This window comes from Polypterus senegalus, chromosome 5 (genome assembly GCF_016835505.1).
Source record: "Polypterus senegalus isolate Bchr_013 chromosome 5, ASM1683550v1, whole genome shotgun sequence".
In the NCBI taxonomy this organism is placed as follows: Eukaryota; Metazoa; Chordata; class Cladistia; order Polypteriformes; family Polypteridae; genus Polypterus; species Polypterus senegalus.
This window is the reverse complement of record NC_053158.1, coordinates 148,874,880-148,893,406: the sequence shown is the minus strand read 5'-3', so window position 1 is coordinate 148,893,406 and position 18,527 is coordinate 148,874,880.

Below are 18,527 nucleotides of genomic sequence, written 5' to 3'. Positions count from 1 at the left end.
GAAAATGTATTCCTTTTTCATAGAAATAATTATCACAGCCTGGGGGTTTGAACAGTTTGACTGGAGATTTTCACAGTTCTGCCCAATAAAGCAAAGAGAATTATAAACCATTTAATTAAATTCCAAAAACAGAAATGTCATCAATTTGAAAGTAGTCATTCCCACATTTAGTACTTGATTGAACCCTCCCTCACACCTAGCTCATTCCTTCTTCCAAAATTACTTAAGCTGTGCCAGGCTAGTTAGGGATCAGTGGTGGGCAGCAATTTATAGAATTTGCTGCAGAGATTTAATTAGGTTAAGGTCGGGACTCTTCATTGTTACTGTGGCAGTGCAGCTTGTGTCATTTACCCATTAAAATACAAAGTTCCTAGCTCCACTTTAGAGCAGAGGAGAGCAGGTTTTCATCTTTCCAGCAGTCCTGACCATATTTCCACTCGCTGCTGCTGAAGAGCACCCCCACACCATGATGCTGCCACCAATGTTAGATTTATTGCCACACATATTTCTCAGTGTTGAAGCCAAAAAGTTGCAAATTAGTCTCATCATACTGCAAGACTTTCTGTAAAATCTTTACAGTATCTTGCAAGTGATGTTTTGTAAATTTTATAGTGAATGACATTTTTTGCCATCCAGGGCTTCTTCTTTGCCACACTGGCCCTTTTTGTACAATGACTTGCAGATTGTTGAGCCATGAACATCCTCTCAAATCTTAGTCGCTGTCATACGCAATTCAGTGGTAATTAGTGTCACAGTAGTCACTCTAACAAGTGTTATTCCTTTTCAGCAATTAAGTATAGAGGTGAACTGACCCAGGTGGTGTGGCTGTAGTTTATTTTTTTTACACTTCCATATAATGGATCACATTGAGCTCCGATGTATGTTCAATGTATTTGAGTTGCTCTTATACCCTTACACGGATATGTGCTTCTCTGTAATTATATTCTGTACTTGTATTAAATGCTCTTTTGTCTTCATTTTGCTTTACTTTATGGAAAATCTTTACCATAGTGTTGACCCTAGCAAGACAAGGGGTATTTAGTCTCATAAATTAATTGAGAACGGGAGATCAACTCATTTTCTGCAGTAAAGTAATTCAGAGTATGAATACTTTTTAAATATCACAATTTAAATTTTTCCTTTTTAGCAATTTTTTTTATTGCGTTTGTTTTGATTTTTGTATTGTACGCCGTTTTGTAGATCAGCTAGAAAAAAAATTAGTTTAATATATTGTATGTTCAGAATCTAAGATGATAAAATGTTATGTGGGGGTTGAATACGTTTTCATTTTAAATCAGAGTTTCTCCTTATTGCATTTTTTTAAATGTCTTATATATATTTCTTTTCTGGTTTGTCCTGCTTCCACCTCAAAACCGGTCCCGCCCACACACAGCCGACACAGCATTTCTCGATTCCTATTCGTCCTCTTCCAAACCCCTCCCCGTGCTGCCAGCGGCTCCTCTTCAAAATCGGTCCCGCCCACACACAGTCGACACGGCATTTCTCACCAAGCATCTGAAGTACGCTTACAAAATAAAGCAAATTCTGCATGCAGCGAAAATTTACTTCTCCAGCTAGATTCCATGCTCAGAACCATCAAACCCTTCACTAAATCATACAAACACATGCATGAAATTGCTCAGTCCAATCAAACAGTATCTGTACGAATGCTTTTCAAGGAAAATCCAAGGCAGGATTTACGACGATACAATGCCCCGACATGTCACACCAATGTTGCAGCGATTTTCGTTGGAGAATATGGCAAACCACCTGCTGAAAGATAGATTTGCATCTGTCCCATAGGCAACTCCTGTAAACAGATTTCCACGCTCAATATGAATTGCAATCCTATGGTTTACCCACATTTATTCCCTTACAGAGACATTGGCTTGCACAAAAATTAACAACATGTTGAGTAAGCGAATAAGGCTTACTCAATGCCAATTTTACACGTACAGATTAGCAATGAAGAATACATTTAGTATTTTGCATTCCAGCGGCGAACTATTCCTACAGTACGTCGTAGATGTGTATGTTAAAACAGAGGGCGCATGTCTCAATTATTAGATCAACAAGATTTGTGTGTGGAACAATACAAAGGACTGTCAGACACACTGCAAGCAACTCTGAAAATAACAACGAACGTGTAAGCAAAATGATCATATTACCGTCCACATTTTCCAGGAAGTCCAAGGTACATGCAACAAAACTAGCAGGATGCCATAACCATAGTACGTAAATTCAGAGAGCCTCATTTATTTATCACTTTCACATGTAATCCTGCCAGAAATTCTACATGCACTGTCAGATACCCAAAGACCGGAGCACAGACCTGATATTGTAGTACGAGTCTTTTGGATTAAGCTGCAGGAATTACTTAGAGACATTCTACAACAACATCTTTTTGAGGTTGTTATTGATTATATTTACGTAATTGACTTTCAGAAGCGCAGCCTTCCTCATACCCACATGCTGTTTCACAATAATTCTAGCAACCAGTCTTCAGCCACGGTCAGTTGTTGGTCAGTTGGCTTTTTCTAGGGTTAGATCTTTTGACTCATTATCTGTCGTCGCCACCAAAACACCTATTCACAATTGCGTCTTTCAAGAAGTATTTATTTCTTCTTGATTTCTGTATTCCTCTCTTACCGTTTTCCGTTCCTATTCTAACACCACCGTATGCTACTGCGGGCTTCGGCTAGTAAATTATATTCATATTCAGAAAAAAATGAGAAAGTATTGCATTGAACACAAAATTGCATTTCATATGTTCATTACAATTTGAAATAACTTCTGAGTCAGTTTTATCAATGCCTGCAGAATTTTGAAGACCTAGATTAGGAACCCCTGCAGCAGTTTTTTCAAGACGTGCTCTTTGGAGATGAACTTAGTTATTCTTTTCTGCACATCTTCTAAATCTGGTTTATCTTTCTTGTAGCGTGGTAAAAGAACTATTCACAGTACTGCAGATGCAGTCTCACTACAGCATTGCAGACGCTCCCAACACATCCTTTAATTTTTATTCAAGAGATTTTACAACTTATGTTGACAAAAACTTACCATAGGTAAAGTGAACATGAATGTAAGAGAATATCAACTTGTGCAAAAAGGAAAAAGAAAATTTTGTAGTCACATTTATGAGAAAACAAGACAGTGCCATTTTTCAGATAATAATGTCATATGCTAGCATAGGTAACATGTACTAGCACATGCCAAGCTATTAACCAGCAAAACAGAAAATAGCTACACAGGTTGAGAAACATTTCTGAATAAGAATTCAAGCCAGGAGCATGTGGCATAGCTGGTCCACATCTGAAAACGTGTGGTCGTTTTAATAAATAAGTAATGAATGTGTTTGCACTTGGGAGTGGGAGCAGGTGCGGGCGGTCTGCCGAAGATGCCCTGTCTCTGGGCTGGTGCGAGGCAGTCAGCTGTCCGTGCATTGCCAAGCCAGCATTTACGAGCAGTCAGATTGCCTTATTATCAGCCCGGGACGGTAATCAGGGATCGCACCTTCAAAAGCTCCCCAGCCTATAAAGGGGAGTGCAAGATCAAAAAAAGGAAGAAAAAAGAGTAAAGAAGGAAAGAGTCAATAAAAGAGCGAAGGTTAAAAGATGGGAGAAAAAGCAGGCAGAAGAAAGAGAGAGGAAACAAGCTAGTGAACAGAGTGGAAGCAGGTGGATGGGAATAGAGCCCCAAGGAGAAGCAAGTAGCCATCACTCAAGAGGGAGCTCTGGGTTGCTCCTATTAAGGTTCTTTGGGAGCAGGAGTGACTGTTATGCTCTGGAGGTGCTCTCGCCGGGAGGCGCCTTTGAGACAGTAGTGGCTAGAGTACAGAGCGCTTGCGTAGGGTGGAGCCTGGATCGGCAGCGGTTTGTGTGCAGCAGGATTCAGTGGTTCACCACAGACACGGTGGGATTTGCAGTGGAGTATACCGGCCGGAGAGAAGGATATCTGCACCAGCTGGTCGACATCTCTCCGGGCTGTGAGGTCCTTTTTAAGGGAAGGCACCAGCACATATGGATTTTAAAATGACTTTCCTGCGCTGCGTTGTTTTAACCTTGTTTTTAACAGATTTTTCTATTTATTGATGTTTAACCTCCACATGAACACTTTTTCTTATAATTATTTATTTATTGACAATTTTTGACAACTGCACTTTGGGACACTTGTTTTGTGGACTTTTTTAATAATAAAAACACTTGCATTTTTCACCATCCCCTTGCTTGGTGTGTTTTGTCCTCATCTGCCACGCTCATCTTGGTTACGGTACTGATGGTGTCAGATTCAAGAGGCTCCCAAAAGTGAAGAGTGAGCAAGGAGCCAACCTGTACTGTCACAGAGAAACATAACAACTGTCTCTCACACATGTGTAAGCTTAATGGAGATAAATCACTACTGTAGCCAAAAAAATTGTGTCCAGAAACCAAGCAATTTTAGGAATAAAGATGTTATTTTCTGGTTGACAATTTGTACACACAAGTCGCACACACACAGCAATTTTCAACAGTTGGTATTGCAAAACTTTCACTCTCTTTTGAAACAAGCGTTCAGACAATTGTGCTAACTTTTCCATCCCCCAAATAATCAGGATCTATTGCATTTTATGCTGCATTACTATGCTTTACTTTTTAATAATGCATGAAAGAAAAGTGTCTGCTCTTTGTATGAAATTAATTGGTAATATTAAAGAACAAGTCATAAAACAGATTTGACCTTGCCAAGCCAGTTTTAGATCCTTTGATTTGCTTTCCTTTGTTGTAGTAAGTGTGCAGTAGAGCTAGGTGAGTGTCCGCATTCAAACATTTGGAATCTGGAAGTAGAATTTAGTTCATTTCTCCATTGTTATTTTAATTTTTGAATTCTTTTAAAACCTATATATATTTGTGTTTGTGCATTATTATGTACAGCGAATTCAGAATGTTTTCTGAACGGTTACCATATTTATTAAAATTGAAAACTGAAATCTCTCATTCATGTAATTATTTAGACCATTAATTCAGGTACTTTGTAGAAGCCCCTTCTGCAGCAATTACAGCTTCTTAGGTAAGTCTGTGTCAGCTTTGCAATCTTAGGTTTGGGCTCTCTATCCTATTTTTCCTGGTAGATTCCCTCTAGCTCTGTTACATTGGATGAGAAGCATCTCTAAACTGCCATCTTCAGGTCTGTCCACTAATTTTCTGTTGAGTTTATGTTAGTGCCTTAGCTGGACCACCCAAGGACCACCAGAGTCTTGTCCTGAAGTCATTGCAGCATTATTTTGACTGTATGCTTCGTGCCATTGAAAGGTGAACTGTTTCCTTAGTCTGAAACTTGCTTTCCTCAAGAACAACAAAAACAAAATTTATTTATATAGCACATTTTCATACAAAAAATGTAGCTCAAAGTGCTTTACATAATGAAGAATAGGAAAATAAAAGACACAGTAAGAAAATAAAATAAGTCAACATTAATTAACATAGAACTAGGGTGACCCGCCTTTTAAGGCGACCGACTTTTAAGTTGACCTCTTCTTAAGACAATTCAATATGTAGATCAATTTGATATTTTATACAAACTCATTAATTTGGTTATATTGCATTTGAGCGGTATTACTTTAATACTCGTAGTTTCTGTTATTTTTGTGATGAAATGTAAACTTTTTTTCTATATTGAGATTGACCATTTGAACCCCCCTGATATTTACTACGCGGTGAGACATTTGTACTCCCATCAACATTAATTATTTCCAGAGACATAATTTTGTCTATTTTTCCAGCACATCGCGCACAAAAGCAAGGGAACAATGGGAGCACCAGAACTCTGCTCACATCATGTCGCTTCGTACCGCAAGCTGCAAGTAGTAAGTCTGTGATAAGCGGAATACCGCTACACTTTCCACTCACGGGACGGAAGGACAATCCCGACCGCTTTTATATAGTAAGAAAGAAGAAGAAGATATCACAAAGTCTGGAGTAGAAAATCATCTTTTACCTGGAAAAACGAAACTACAAATCCCATCGTGCATTGCAAAATGGACGGGCGTGTGAAACTCGCGCCTGCGTAGCACTCACGGGACGGAAGGACAATCCTGACCGCTTTTATATAGAAGGATTCCACTCACGGGATGGAAGGACAATCCCGACCGCATTTATATAGTAAGAAAGAAGAAGAAGATATCGCACAGTCTGGAATAGAAAATCATCTTTTACCTGGAAAAACGAAACTACAAATCCCATCGTGCATTGCAAAATGGATGGGGCATGTTTGAAACTCCGCGCCTGCGTAGCACTCACAGGACGGAAGGATAATCCCGACCGCTTTTATATAGAAGGATAAGAGTAAGGTCCAATGGCCAGGGAAGACAGAAAAAACAAAAAAAAACTCCAGACAGCTGGGAAAAAAAAAAATCTGCAGGGATTCCAGACCATGAGACTGCCCTGTCCCCTCTGGGCATTCTACCTCACATAAATGAAACAGTCCTCTTTGTATTTCATGCAGGCTTCTGGCATTTAGTCCATCAATGTTGGAGCATCGTGATGCTTTAAGTAGATGGTGGTGGCGCAGGCCGCCACCACAAAGAAACCGGAAAAAGAAACAGAAGAGAGAGTAATGGTTAGTATGGATTTTAGAGCCACCATGAATAGTTATTATAATGAATTAAACATACAGAGTATCAGGATTAAATTAAAGTGAATGAAAAGGCATGTTAAAGTAATGTGTTTTCAGCAGTTTTTTAAAGTGCTCCACTGTATTAGCCTGGCAAATTCCTATTGGTAGGCTATTCCAGATTTTAGGTGCATAACAACAGAACGCCGGCTCCCCAGTTCTTTTAAGTTTTGCTCTTGTAATTCTAAGGAGACACTCATTTGGGGATCTGAGGTTACGATTTGGAATATAGGGTGTCAGACATTCTGATATATAAAATGGAGTGAGATTATTTAAGGCTTTATAAACCATAAGCAGAATTTTAAAGTCAATTCTGAAACACACAGGTAACCAGTGTAGTGACATCAAAACTGGAGAAATGTGTTCGGATTTACTTTTCCTAGTTAGGATTCTAGCAGCTGCATTTTGCACTTGTTGCAAACGATTTATGTCTTTTTTGGGTAGTCCTCAGAGGAGTGTGTTACAGTAATCTAGTTGACTGAAAACAAAAGCGTGAATTAATTTTTCAGCATCTTTCAATGATATAAGAGATCTAACTTTTGCTATGTTTCTTAAATGAAAAAATGCTGTCCTAGTGGTCTGATGAATATGCAATTTAAAATTCAGGTTACTGTCAACAGTTACCCCTAAGCTTTTTATTTCCGTCTTGACTTTTAATTCTAGTGCATCAAGTTTATTTCTGATAACCTCATTGTATACATTATTGCCAATCACTAAAATTTCAGTTTTCTCTTTATTTAGCTTGAGAAAATTACTATTCAGCCATTCAGAAATACCAGTAAGACATTGTGTTAGTGAATCGAGAGAGTCTGGGTCATCAGGTGCTATTGATAAGTACAGCTGTGTGTCATCAGCATAGCTGTGGTAGCTCACATTGTGCCCTGAGATAATCTGACCTAATGGAAGCATATAGATTGAGAAGAGCAGCGGACCCAGGAAAGAGCCTTGTGGAACACCATAGGGGATATCATGCAACTTTCAGTTGTGATTACCACAACTAACAAAGAATTTTCTCCCTGCCAGGTAGGATTCAAACCAATTTAAGACACTGCCACAGAGGCCTACCCATTGACTTAGGCAATTTCTAAGAATATTGTGATCAATGGTGTCAAATGCGGCACTCAGATCTAGGAGGATGAGAACAGATAAATGGCCTCTGTTTGTATTTACCCACAAGTCATTTACTACTTTAACGAGTGAAGTTTCTGTGCTGTGATTAGTTCTAAAACCTGACTGAAATTTATCAAGAATAGCATGTTTATTAAAGTGGTCATTTAACTGCATAATGACTGCCTTCTCTAGAATTTTACTTAAGATGGGCAGGTTAGAGATGGGTCTAAAACTTTCAAAACAGAGGGGTCAAGATTATTTTTCTTGAGTAGGGGTTTAACTACAGCAGTCTTAAGACAGTCTGGGAAGACCCCCATATTTAATGACGAATTTACTATGTCAAGAATATTATCAATTAGCACGTCTGATACTTCTTTGAAAAAACTTGTTGGTATTGGGTCAAGGACGCAGGTGGAGGGTTTCAGTTGAGAGATTATTCAATGTAAATCAGGTAAATCTATCCTGGTGAAAGAATTTAATTTGTTTATAATGGAGTACTGGGGCTTAGGAGGAACCGCAGTGTTGCGGAGATATACTATGTTATTTATAATATAATTTTTTGATTGAAAAATACAGTAATAGCCTCATAGGTTTCACTGGAAGTATTTTGGAAGCATTCCTTTGCGTTACATTCCTTTGCGAACCACTCAATGTATTTGGTTGCCTTGATTTTTCCCTCACTTCAGTCTCCCTGTCCCATCCACTGAGAAGCATCCAAACAACATGTTATTGGCACCGCCCTGCTTTAAAGTTAGGGATTCTTTAAGGTAGGTGATGAGCAGTGCTTGGTGTTCGCCAGACATAGTGCTTGGAGACTTGCCTGAAGAGTCTCATCAGACTCTTGCCTGTCTTTCTGTCTCATCAGACAAGTGAATCTTTTAAGCCAATCTTCTATAAAAGACGGATTGATAGACTGCTGCTGAGGTGGTTATTCTTCCAACAGTTTCTTCCATCACAACATAGAACTTCTGAAGCTCTAATGACCATTGGGTTCTTGTTCACCTTCTTGACCAAGGCCCTTCCTTCACCGAGCAGTTACTCATTTTGGCAGATTTTATAAAGAGTCCCGGTGGCTTACAATTTGTTTCCTTTAACATGCAAAACACTCAGAGCTTTAGAAATGACATGCAATGTGTATCATGGGACATTACATACACAGGTGTCTGTGTTCCTATGTCCAATCAATTCAGTTTGCCACAGGTGAACCTAATTAAGTTCTAGACTCATCTCAAGGATAATAAAAGCAAAAATGATGCCCTTACCACAATGTGAGTGCCACAACAAAGGGTCTGAATACTTATATAAATGAGAGATTTCAGTTGTTGATTTTTAATAAATATGTAAACCTTTCTGAAAACTGTTTTTACCTTGTCATTATGAGTCATTGAGTGTAGATTGATAGGCAAGAGGAGCAAATGTCATGTCATTTTCTAACCCACTTAATCCAGACAAGGGGCTGGAGCCTATCCCAGGTACCATAGGGTGCAAGGCATGGCAGGGAAAACCCTGGGCAGGGTGCCAGTCCATTACAGGGTGAACACACACTAGGTCAAATTTAGCATTGTCAAATCGCAGAATATGCATGTCTTTGAACAGTGAGAGGAAACCAGAGCATCTGGAAGAAACCCACATAGACACGGGGAGAAGTGCAGACTCCACACTGTGAGGACCCGAGACATGAAACTGGGTCTCCTAACTGCAAGGTAGCAGTGCTACCACTGCATCACCGCCTCACATGTATACAACTACAATAGAGGTCTGAATACTTTGCAAATCCATTTTACATGTTGCTTGGTGTTTTTTTTTTTGTGTGTATAGCACAAAAGTACAGATGTGTACTTTCTTTTAGCTACAATATACTCTAGTTGTAATAGCAAGAGTTAAACTGAATTACCAGTCCATTGTGTGGATCTTACCAGTGTTTATCACCGGCCCATTCCCTTGAGAGTATGTACCTGTTTAGCCCACAGAAAAAATTAGGAAGTTTATAATGACTGATAATGATCATTAATTTATTTAGCATTTTAAAAGAGAAAAGTTGCATTATCGATGACTAATTTAATAAATAAAGTTAAAAAAACTGTGCATGTTATTTAAATATTTTTCAAAAATGTTTTAGTTGTTATAATTATTTTTGCTGCAAACTGCACCACTAAAAATGCTGCATGTTTGATTCATCATCAGTTTTACTTAGAGGGATTGCAAAATTTTTATAATACATATCCACAAAGATTAGAGTGTGTTAATAAAATATAACTATTTTACATATGCCTTCTGCTTATATAGTAGAACAGTAGATTTTCTGAAGCAGACATTATTGTGATTAGCATACAAATAATTCTGAAGGATTTGCCAAGGTTATTTGCATAGTATTAAGGTGATTTTACTTCTTTTACACTACTACAAATTCAAAATGACAAAGCCATTATCAGGTTACATGCTATGCATTTATAATGACATATTAATGTGTTGGACTTTGATTTTACCACAAACTAAAAACCATTCTGTTAATTGATATACAGGCTGCTCACCAGCAAGTAATAAAGAACTGTAAACAAGCAGGTAGATTTTACAATGCTCATGTTTTAATCTTTCACAAATACATTTGACATTTATTATGGCCAAGAAAAATTCTCATAGTACAGCAACTATAAAACATTATCTTTATACCTTAGTCTAGAGCATTTGCTTTTAGTGAAAAATATATATCACCAAACAGAGGATATAAAATGAATCCTTGCAGTGGACATGTTTAAAATCTGCAGTTATTTACCACACTACAGTATTCTGAAGCTGAAACATACTGATGCAGTTTCACTATACTGGCAGGAAAATTGATTAGCAAATGTGAAAAAATGAGGGAAGCAAATCAAGAGAAAAGGTGTTTAGGGAAATAAATAAAGTAAAATGTTATTGAATTTAAAAAATGCATTTTGAAAAAAAAAAATAATGATAATAAAACAGCAATCTGTCTTCTAACCAAATTATCCATGCCTGGATAACTATTTCAGCTTATCAAATTGATTATCTAACAAGTAAAATTCTATTCAAAACATCCTGGAACTGATTTTTTTCTGAATGTGGTAATGGACTATTAATGAAATACAGTAACAATGCAAAAGTAACAATAACCTTATCATGCAAATTAGTGACATATTACCCCTATTGTACCGGACACTTCATACTCTTTATGCCTGCTACTGTGCCACTGTTATAATAGTTCTGTGAAAGTAATTTTAAATTTAGATATTACTTATTGCATTTTCTTGCCAAGCTGGACAAAATTTTAAAAATAAAGACTGTATCTTTTATCTGATGGATTGCTGATATTTCTTTTAAGTGGCAGAGGTTGAGTATCTAAAATGTAACTGTCAAAATAAATCAACCAGTATATCTTTTTATTGTAAAAATAAGAGAATCAACGGGTAATTATCTATATTATGTTTTGGAAAAACTAAAAATAAATAAACAATTTGTTAATGTAATACATTAAGACATCTGAAATATGGAGAAAATGGGAATAGTGTCCCAGAAGCATTGTAATTTCTAAGAACATCTAAAAGTCCACCCTAACCTTTTTGACATTAACGAGACTCTCTCGGGCTCAGAATTCTATGTAGATACAGTTAACCCTGAGAAGTGCTTGAGGTGACTTTTTTTTTTTTGATCGCATATAAAGTGTTAAGCCCAAATAGTGCTCAGGACAGTATTCTGCTGCCATCTTGTGGATTGAATAACATAATCCTGCAAAAAAATCTGAATTTTTCTAAGAGTTCTGCCAATTTGTAATTCAGCAATTCAGTTGTAGAGAGCTTGTGGTACAGTATGATACCAGGGTTGAAATGAATGTCATTTAATAACGCACCTCCATGAAGACCTTGGTGATGCCAAAATAGACCAAAACAGGAATCAAGATATTTGAATGTTAAGGTATCCTTAAGGCTGATGATAAAAATTAGTAAGAATTTTAAGCATCACTTCTAGCTTTTATTGGAGGCTGTGAATGTTCTCTGACAGCAGATGTACAAAAGAACAGCGAATGCATGGGAGCAGCCATCAGCAGCAGCTGGTATATAGATATTATCATGCTAGAGTGAAATCTAGCTGAAATCTGGTCAGGTTCTCTACTATGAATATGATAAAGTAATTTTTTAAAGATTTGTAAAGAGATATTAGCAAGGTAAACAATACAAATACCCTAAATGTGTGCATGGTCTTTCTAATAGATTTTTTCTGGTTTATGGAAATGATTAGAAAATACTCCAGTTAATTATAAAATTAACATTGTGATGAGTACAAATAAAGGCTAGCCATTTTCATATCTAGAAATTATTCAGTTTGACTTGCTGTACACAATTGTTTAGTATAATGAACAGAGCAAAATTTTTCAGAGGTTAAGGTGTAGTTCTTATTTGATGCTGACATTGGGCTTGAGAACCTAAAGTTATTACATAAATATTGATCTTCTCAAATTTAAGGGTATTAATTTGGTACACAGTATCAATATTATGTGATGTTCGCAAACTTAATAGATAACATCACTCCACAAAACATCAATTAATCTTTATTTTTTCATAGATAGATAAATAGTGTTTACCATCACAAGTGACCCAATCTGAATTACTAACCACTACATCACCAGACTGCATAGAGGAGTAAAGATGTATCCACATACCTCCTCTAATTAGTCTGAACAGGCTTGGAATGCAGTAAAGCAAAATGTTAAGTTCTAAACAAAGGAACAGTCAAAGAGCACACTAAAGTCAGAGCCAAATTTAATTTGGAAAAGAAGTCAAAAGAAAATGAGTAACCTAAGGCTTTGCACACTTTATTTAGATGAACTATTCGGTCTTGGTCTTGTTGTGATCTAATTGTGATCTTGAGGCACAATAGAACTGAGGAGAAAAACTGAATGAGTCTGAACTCATGTAGATAAAAGCTATATCATTTAACAGCTAGAAGCTAAAAAGAGGCATGCTCTTCCCGCTAAAATTACAAATGAGATGAGAAAGATCCTCCTCTCTAAGGCATGCTAAGAAAGATTACACAAAAGGCTAAGAACCATGTGACAGTGTACTACAAAGTAAGAAAAACGGTTCACTTGCAACCGGAGCAAAGACAATGGCAGTCTATAACAGGAGTGAGACCATAAATTAGAAAGAATATGGTCAAAGAATACGTTTGAAACCAGGAAATTAATTATTAAAGCACATTACACATGCAGGAAATATATGTTCAAGATGGTTAACTTTAAATATCTTCAATAACTACAGCCTGCTACAGAACATATATTTAGTAGGCTAATCACTAGCAAATATGGAAACTATCATACTACAGCAAATCAAAGACTGAAACAAATACTGTAAAAATGCATTACATTAACCACATATTTTCATAGTAAAAAATTGGTTAAAACAATTATTTTAAATGGATAAATGTAAATGTACATACTGTATAAACAGTTTTTAGTTGTCAACCCCTTTGAAAGTGCAACTGATGACCCCAGCATCTTTGCACTGTGGGAAGCAAAAAAGTAAAGATAGTAAGCAAATTCATTTTCTTTGTGTGCTGAAAGTTATTTGTTATTTGTGTCAAACTGGCAAACTTGTAAAACACCCTACATCACAAATGCAAGTATTTCTTCTGTGCCAGACAACATGAAGTGCTAGATTAAACACTGAATTTGTTTCAATTTATAAAAATAATTGTCTTGTGATAATAATTTTATTGTTTTGATTTAATTTCCCTTGCTATATAGATAGAAGAATATGACTTGAGTATCACAAGTATGTTATAAATTAAGTTTTTTAATCATCCACCTAATAGACATGGGATTTTCTGGTGATTATAATATATATATTGACTAGTGAATGAAATCATTCAATTTAATGTTAATGATGATAGAATTTTAATTATTGATTGCATTGATTTTGCTAATTTTATTGATACAAACCAGTAAATGGTTTGTGCTTCTTTCTAGCAGTTTTTCAACAGTTAAATGTTTAGCAAGTCGACAGCTAGTTAACTGTTAAATTACAGACACATTCTTCACAGTATAGGATGTAAATGAAATAGCTTACGATTTTTTCACAGATGAAAAACACACTGTTCATAACAGCAACCAAAATTTTCACACTTTGTATATAATACATACAGGAATTGGTGTAAATAGTACATTAAGTCAAACAGACTCACTACCAGACAATAATAAAATAATAATATTTAAAATAAAACCAAAAAACAACTCATAGGACTGTATGAAAGATGTGTGAGCATAATCTATACTGTACTTTGGAGTCATATGGTCGCATCATTTTTTTTCATTTTTTTTTCTTTTAACATTTGAAGAGTTGGCAAGTAACTGGCAAGTTTTGTTCAATCACGTGGGCATTGCATATTTTCTTCTTTTCATTGTTGATTAACCCATTACATCATAATAACTTCATTATCTACCTGCTCACACTTCTGAGGGATTTTAACAGGAAAATGGCAAGGGTGTCTTAAGAGACTGCTGGGCATCAGGTTACAAGAGCTGGGACTGAGACTGAAAGTGCAGGGATCACTGAATGTGTCACAAAAGATTAATTAATGTAAGGAGAATGGAAAGCCTTACTGAAAGTTAGCGATAATTTCATTCAGCTGTATGGATGGTGGTCACAGATGGGTTTGTCCCTCTTTTGTGAATGGTGTTTGGTGATATCTAGCTAATTTTGTTTTGACATGATCAAAGTGAATAGTCTATTATAACCTGGATTGAAAGGGGACACCATGTTAATGTTAGGCTGCTGAAAATAATAACTACAACAGTAATTTAGAAATTTCTATAAAGGTTTAAATAAAAATTAATTCACATATAAATTCAAGTATCTTTTTTTATAAGGCCCTAGGCTTATTGTGAGGTTTCATCTGGTATAGCATGTCTTTCTCACTGCACAGGAAGGCAGTGCATCATCAGAAAAAACTTACTTATATGTGGCTCTCTTTGCTCTACAGTTGTTTCAAGGTGGCTTGTGGTTCAGAGAAAAGGTCTAAAACCTGGGTACTTCATTAAACCACAGCAGGACTTTGCTCTGATATTAACCATTGTGATAGACAGACAACCAGTAGGCTATTTATCATACAATTCAAATGGTATTTACAAAAATCCATTGATAAACAATTTTTCCTTTCTCTCTCTGTGTCTCCATTTCTCTGTTACCAGCATGGTTTTGAAATGTCTTGGTTATATAAAACATTTTTTCCTTTGGCTCTGTAGCTTCATTTCACAGCTCTTATAGCACCTTATATTTCTAACACAAGCTAAATACTCTTACATATATGTAAATGCATGCTAAATCAATATGTAAACATTTAAATATCACATATATATCCCCATAATCATTTAAAGAATAACTCACCGTGACATAGTGATTATTGATACCACAATGAAGACTGTTCCCATCAAAATGATTAATATTGTTGGGTAATTTTTTTTAATTGATAGCAGAGATCAATACTGAAAGTGGTATACAGTGGAACCTCGGTTCACGACCATAATTTGTGGTCGTAAACCGAGTTGGTCGTGAACCGAAGCAATTTCCCCCATAGGATTGTATGTAAATACAATTAATCCGTTCCAGACCGTACGAACTGTATGTAAATACGTAAATATATGTGAAGATTAAGCACAAATTTAGTTAATTACACCATAGAATGCACAGTGTAATAGTAAACTAATGTAAAAACATTAAATAACACTGACATAAAACACCCACGCGCTCTCTCTCTCTCTCTCCCTCTCTCTGAACAGAGGGGAACATTTGAACAAATCTGAACTTTAATTTAAAAACCAACCACAAGCAACCAAAAAACATTGCAGGAGTTCATGCTAATAGCCTTATTGCTGTAAACACTTTTTTAAAAATGAGTTTTAAGCACAGCGTAAAAAAAGGAACATTTGAAAAAAGAGAAAAGTAACTTTGCAACAAATCACGCTACAAACTGAAAAATCCGTAGTTCTGGCATGAAGTGAGGAGGAACTGGGTGGAGAGAAGGGAGAGTCTGGCTCCGCAATGGAGGGATGTTTTCCTTCAGGTGTTTTCTCTCTTGTGATTTCTTGTTTTTTTGTGTTTTTAGCTGTTAAGCTGGTGGGAGCGAAAGCCTCATGCAGCCATTCCAAAAACAAAGTCCTTGTGACCCAATCCTTTGTGTTTGACCTCCAAATTACTGGCAGTTTGGCTTTGTTTACATTGTGCTGCTTGAAAGCACGAGGGTTCTCAAATTAGTAAATGAGTAAACTGGTAAACGGTTTTTCCACCTCTTCCAGCACTTGAAGCTTCTGCCTGGTTAACGCTGTACTGTAACTCTTTTTGCAACATCAGCCGCTTTAATAGATTCTTTCTGCTTTAGAATAGTCAAAATCGTAGATTTTGAATTCTTGTACTCTGCGGCAAGATCAGTAACACGAACGCCACACTCAAACTTCTCAATAATTTCTTTCTTTACTTCGATTTCAGTTTTCTACACTTGCTTAGAAGCCATAGTTAACTGCAGAAGCACATGAAATACTGTAGAGCACGAAGAGATCAGGTAAAGCACGCACGTCTGACTGAGACCAATGAACAGGGAGCGGCTCTGCTTGAACACAGTAATCGGCGCATATGAACCAGCCAGGCAGGCACGCACCCTCCTCCCTCTCTCTCTCAGCAGCAGGCAGGCAGGCACGCACCCCCCCCAGCAGCAGGCAGGCAGGCAGCAATGTGCAGCACCCTCCCCTCTCTCAGCAGCAGGCAGGCACGTCTGACCAAGAACAATGCAACACGTGCGGAAATTATCGGCGCACACAAACCAAAAAGGAAACTGGCTTGTTCGTATACCGAGTGTGTGGTTGTGAATAGAGGCAAAAGTTTAGCAAACTTTTTGGTCGTGAACCGAGTTGTACGTGTACCGAGACGTTCGTGAAACGAGGTTCCACTGTAAATGAATATTTGTCATTCAGCAGTTCTATGGGAGTCATGCTATATGAACAGCCTTAGTTCACTATGACAAATGCTGACAAATGTACCAGTGATTGAGTTTATATAGGCTGAAAAACTTCCCAATGTTTGTGCGAAATCTACCCTTAACATTTTTCCAACTGTGTCCATGTGTTCCTGGTGAACTCATTTTAAAGTAACTGTGTACTAATTCCTTTTATAATTGTAAACACTTAAATCATGTTTCCTCTTATTTTGTAGCCTTGTAGCTCTTATGTGGATTTTTTTCCAGTGCTTATGTGTCCCTTTTTGTAGCTCAGAGACCAAAACTGTGCACAGTATTCTAGGTGAGGCATCACCAGTGAATTATAAAGCTTGAGCATAACCTCCTTGGACTTGTACTCTACACTTCATGCTGTACTGTATAACCTAATACTCTGTTAGCCTTCTTAACAGCTTCTGAACACTGTCAGGCAGTTGATAGTGATGAGTCTGCTATGGCTCCTAAATCCTTCTCATAATGTTTCAATTTTCAGGCCACCCATTGTGTATTCAAACATTTATACTTCCTACATGTAATACCTTATGTTTACTTTCAGTAAATTTCACCTGCCACAAATCTGTCCAAGGCTGTATACTGTCCAAGACCCTCTGTACAGTAATAATTTGGTGGATTCAAGATTAACTTCCAATTTACTTAACTTGGTATCATCTGCAAACTTAACCAGCCTGTTATTTATATTCTAATGCAAATCAATTACATATATATATCTATATCGATATCTATATACAGTATATCTATATATATATACGTATACTGTATATCTATATATATATATATATATATATATATATATATATATATATATATATATATATATAGTCACACATGTGTGAATAGAGGACAGTTTAAAGGCTCGTATAGTTGTTCTAATCCTCTGGAAAGCCACAGGGCATTGTTGACTAATGCCTTTTCCTCTCTCTGCAGACTGGAAGATTAACAACCATGGCACCCCTGACGTCACTTCTGGCCTCCACCTGCCTGGAACCACCTCTTCCTGCCTAAGACTTTTTTCTCCTGAAGTAATGCCATCTTGAGTCAGTCTGATGGAAACTAGTGTCGTTTCTACATTTTTTCCCTTATCGCTTTTACACACATTTTATTTGAATATACAGGGTTGGCCCTTGTGGTGCCCTAAAGATCTTTCACCTCATTTGTGTCTTTATTATATATATACAGACCTAGCACTGACACCTGTGGGACACCACGTCAGCCAACTCTGATAGGGTTCCTCACACCATAATTATGTGTCAGAGCCAATTTTGCACCTGTCTACACACAACACCCTGAACTTCCACTTCTCTTACTTTGATGTTCAACCTCTCAAGTGGAACCTTATCATATGCTTTCTGGAAGTCAAGGCAAATAATATTATATGCTAGACTTTAATTGTATCTTTGTGTTGCTTTCTCATAGTATTATGTTTGTAAAATATGACTTCCCTCTTCTGAACCCATGCTGACTGCTCAATAAAATACTTGTTTTTACCATGTGTTGCTCAGTTTTTTCCTTAATAAATTCTTCCATTAATTTACTTGTGATGCATGTTAAGCTTACTGGCCTATAGTTGCTTGAATGTGCCTGATCATCCCTTTTAGATAACAGGATAAAATTTGCCATTTTCCAGTCCTTCAAAATTTTGCCAGAGTGCAGTGACTTTCTAAACAATGTGTCAAGTCTTAATTATGGGTTTATACATGTATTCACTATCAGACACCCTATGCCTTGTATAGATATGAAAGTTACCAAAATAT